We start from the raw sequence: 4597 nt of genomic DNA, 5'->3' as shown, positions 1-4597 counted from the left end.
AACCGCTTTTGTCGTCATGTTTCCTTGTGCATGTGTTTGCTGTGTGTTGCATTGTCCTCCAGCCAATCAGCTCTGAGCTCTGCAGCCCCTTCACCCTCCTCCTCTTCCTCAGCAGGCCGCTGCTGCTTCTCTGGCTCATAAGTATCACATCGGTCAGCTGTGTTTGCAATTACAACAGCTGCTCACAAAGTGAATAAAAATCTTCAGCTGCTATCCGTCCTGCACCAACCAACATGTCTGTTGAGGTAAAACCCGCTCTTTCTCTGACTGCATTTAATTTTTGTGTAAGGTGTGTTTAATTGGTATTCTGCCATGAAGCTGCTGCTTATTTCCACTCTGATAGCGAATAGCTTTATGTTGCTAGCGTTGTGTTAGAGGGAAATATTGTCTGATCTGCTCATGTTCTAGGTCTGAGGTCCTCATGCTGCAGCTGGATTTACTGCCTTCAAAGCTGCTTGAGCTAAAAGGAGAATACCTTACTACAACATGCAATTCTCTGTTTGTCATGGTTTCAGGAACATGAGTGGGGCTTATATTTCTCCTTAAGTTAAGCTCTAATGATTTGGTGGGAGTGTAAATGACTTTATTAGTATCTTTGTTTCCTCATCTAACTGGGAGGTGTTTTTTGTTTTGTGGCCGAAGCTTTTGTTTTGAAAGGGCTTTAGAGGCCAGGGTTGCTGGGTGACAGACACAACACTGCAGACAGCAACTGACGATTAACTGTTTGGACATCGTGCGGAGAGAAAGCGCATGGGTCGCAGTAAAAAGGGAATAATTAAGGAGCAGTCAAATTAAGGTCCAGACAATTAATTAGTTAGCGCTCGGTTGGTGAGGGAACAAGGTGGGTGTTTTGACGAGAGTATTATATTTATTGAACGTGATGTTTATGTTTCAATATGAAATGGTGTTAATATTTGATTAACTGTCGATCAGTTGAAGCAGTTGGAATACGTCTTAGTTCATTTGTAATATAGAAATTTTGCAGTTAGTTAAATACATGTATTGCAAATTTTATGTTATTATATAAAGTAAGGTTTATAGGTTAAAGGAAAAGGTTAGAACCACTAAGAGTTGCTAATGGTATTTTGTTTGTATGTTTGTAGCTCTTACGGTGTGTTCAAGTATAAAGGCAGTTGAATAAAGAAACGTGAACCATCAGTTAAAGAGACCATCTTTTCAACCGGGACGCTACATTGCTATTTAAAGTATTTACATAYAATGGCCAATAAATATTGACAAATCAATTACTATGCATATACTTTGTGACATAAACTTTAAAACATGTTGAAACATATCTGCCAAATAAAATAATATGTAAACAGCACAATTTTCATTTTAAAAAGCATTTGTATCTTAAGTATAACCCAAAGTAATTTTTATTTCCAAAAATATGTAACAATCTTGTTCTTAATGCTGCTTAGGATTCCCCCTTTTGTCAAAGGTCTTGAGGTGTACATACTTTGTTTTGTTTTACTTCAGTGTAAAAAAATTTGAAGGTGGTTTAACTTGAAAGTGAAAGTCCTCGTGCTGCCTTGAAAAAGCTATTGAAATGCATTTTGTAGKTCAGATTTTATTCATTGTCTCATCTTTGAATAAGAAAACTTTAAAGACAATGTCCAGAACCAGAAACAAACATGGAGAAGCAACCTTCTTTTATGGCGCACAAATCTGGAATGAACTTCACAATTAATGAAAAATAGCAGATATTAAAATTTATTAAATAATAACTGGTTAACAGGCATTTTTGGAAAATTATGATAATGCAAAGTTTTTGGAAAACATGTTATCTTAAAAAAACTCTTAAAGTTATAGTGGCTGCCTGGTCTATTACTTTTTTGGGAACTTATGACATCCTGTGAGCTGTCATGGAACCATGCCGAACATAATGTCACTCTGGAATTGTCAATATCTCATGTTGCCACTGTCACTAATAAGTCAATATTAGTGAACTTACACGGTTTAATAATCAATAGCACTATATTAAGGTAATTGTATGAAAATAGTTATAATCCGGAACTGACAGGAGCTTGTCAGCACTGACTTACCATGGCCACCTAGTGTCAGTCGTAGTGGCACCTAGTGGTAGCTATTATCAGCTGTTGCAGAAGAGGTCCCATCTGACATGCATTCAGTGCAGGTGTTGTCTTTCTCTGCTAAGTCGGAACACCGGCTGTATATTTAAATATGTATGAGAATTATGTTTTAATTAAGATATATTTTATTAATATTCGTTTGAACTAAAGTTATTCATATGCTACATTATATCTGAAACAAATAGAATGAGGTCACAGCAGCCCGTGGCACCCATGGTCACTTGTGCCACCTTACTTGTGCCACCTTACCCGGTAGTAAGGCGGCACCAGGTAAGATGGCACAGCAGCCCGTGGCTATGGGTGCCACGGGCTGCTGTGACCTCATTCTATCTGTTTCAGATGGAATGTAGCATATGAATAACTTTAGTTCAAACAGATAGAAGTAAGTGTGCCACCTTACCTTAGAATAAGGTGGCACAAGTGGCACCTTACCCAGAAGCTCGTGGCACCTTATGGCAGCTGTCAACTTGTTTTCACTGAGGCTCTTTATTGGAAATTGAAATTTGAGACTGTATCCAAAATAGACCATGGCGTATTTGGTTTTTTGAGGGAACACAATACTTAAGAGGAAATGCTATTACCTCATCTAATAGCATTTCCTCCGGTGCCACATCCACCGGTGTTTTCTTGAATTATAAATTCATTCATATTAAATCTGACACAGAAGCTGTCACCAAAGAATATTCTATTCCTATTCTATTGTTTTCCCCACTAAGCATATTTAAATATGCTGAACTATACAATTAAAAAATTCTTTAAAAAGACAATTGTTTATAAATGTAGCTGTTTGTATAAGGTTTCCAGTAACAAAACAGCGTGTAATGAAAGACTAAATGCGCAAATACGTCATTGTGCCTGCCAAACGTATAACGCTGAGTGGAGCRGTCGACCGCTCTAAGATGGCCGCCCTAAATCTCATCAGTGACAATAGGAGAGAGCGGTCAGTGAGGCGTGGGATGTGCCAGTATGAGGTCGCAGCAACCCTTGGAAGGTGCCGAAGTCTGTCGAAGTCAGTGGCAACACTGACAGCTAGCCCCGAAAACGGTGGCACTTGTGACGCATAATGGCAGGTGTTAGCGGAAGTGCCAGTATATGGTGTCGAGTGGCAGCCGTAACACCTGCCACTGGAAGTGCCACAGTAGGTGCGGTGTCAAGATTTGCGCCTGCTGTTTCTTGTTTGACAAGCAAATAACAAAGGTCAAACTTTTCATTAGCGGTGTGTCGAATAATCCAGGACAATTTTCATGAAGCACGTAAAACAGAGAACTCACCTAAACTCGAGCACAGTTAGTTTTTATTTTTTGTCAAAAATTGCTGTTTCTGGTGACATAGCGAATAACGAGCCAATTACAACCGTCTCATCTCTAATGTTTTTCCTGTTTTCTTTTTGATCCAGCCATTGTTTCATACAACCAGATTAATCAGAATTGATGTATCAGAATCACAAACATTTTTTACTTGTTTATTTATTGTAAGGCTTCATGTTTTGCCTATTTCACATATATKGTCCACTTGATGTCACAGTGGAGCATATGAAGCACCGCGGTGCATCGGCTCATGAGTCCAGTGATTGGATGGAGTTCCTCAGGGCTTCATGAAGCTTCATCTCATCATCACTACTTTTCATTGTTTCCTCTGCTGCTCTGGTCAAAACCTACAGGCCCAACCCAGTGCATGCTGGTCCGATACCAGTCCCTATACTGACGGAGAATGGACCCACAGTTCTTCCTGTTTAACTTAGAAAACTAAGTAACAAAGGAACAAAAACTAAACAACTATTAACCTACAAATGAATTCATGTTTGTAAATAAACCCCAAAGATATAAAGTGGACTAAAACATAATTTTTATATAATTCAGAGTATATCAACAATAATCCCTACTACAATTAATTTTGGATAAAATATATTTTTTAAATCCGTTCATTTGAGAATTCTCCAAATGTCAGCTGGATGTGACGACTGATCTGTCTCTCTGTCTACGCTTTTGAATTTTCAAGTGTTTTTTTGTTGATTTTTGTTTTAAACGATGAAAAATTTCTCCTTCTTACTTCAATAAAGTTAACAATAACTCTTTTTCTCTGTTTTCTTCTCCAGGTTCCCTGGAGTTTAACCAAGAGAGAAGATCGACTCTGGACCAGGAGGAGTTGGAACCTCTGCAGGGAAAACAAGACCAGGAAGAGAAAGAAGATCATCAGATAAAAGTGGAAGAGAAAGAAGTTTACTGCAGTCAGGGTGAAGAACCTGCATGTTGGTTCCTGTTGATGAGCAAACACACCAAACTGAATCAGAACCAAACAGTGACCAAGTCCTCTTAAAAGAAGCTGCTGAATCTGAGAATCAAAATCAGGAAAGAAGAAAACCTTTCTCATGTGTCATCTGCAAAAAGTATTTCGCTTTAAAATCAGTTTTTGATGCTCACATGAGAACTCATACGTTTCAAAACCTGTTTTCAAGTGTGAACTGTGGAAAAAGTTTTAGTCGAAAACAGCATTTAACTGAGCAT

The 4597-nt window shown here is 38.4% G+C and overlaps 2 long non-coding RNA genes across 2 annotated transcripts; one reads left to right on the top strand and one right to left on the bottom strand.

Moving 5' to 3' along the window:
• Positions 1 to 37: 37 nt before the first annotated feature.
• On the top strand, positions 38 to 4512 carry LOC103478687 (uncharacterized). Its single transcript, XR_535830.2, has 2 exons — positions 38 to 245; positions 4189 to 4512. It is a non-coding gene; the product is annotated as an uncharacterized LOC103478687 (long non-coding RNA).
• Positions 3542 to 4235, bottom strand: LOC103478686 (uncharacterized). Its single transcript, XR_535829.1, has 2 exons — positions 4143 to 4235; positions 3542 to 3788 (listed from the first exon to the last, which is right to left on the bottom strand). It is a non-coding gene; the product is annotated as an uncharacterized LOC103478686 (long non-coding RNA).
• Positions 4513 to 4597: the final 85 nt, after the last annotated feature.

Source organism: Poecilia reticulata, linkage group LG16, assembly GCF_000633615.1.
Source record: "Poecilia reticulata strain Guanapo linkage group LG16, Guppy_female_1.0+MT, whole genome shotgun sequence".
Classification (NCBI taxonomy): Eukaryota; Metazoa; Chordata; class Actinopteri; order Cyprinodontiformes; family Poeciliidae; genus Poecilia; species Poecilia reticulata.
This window is presented reverse-complemented; position numbering and strand designations above follow the sequence as displayed.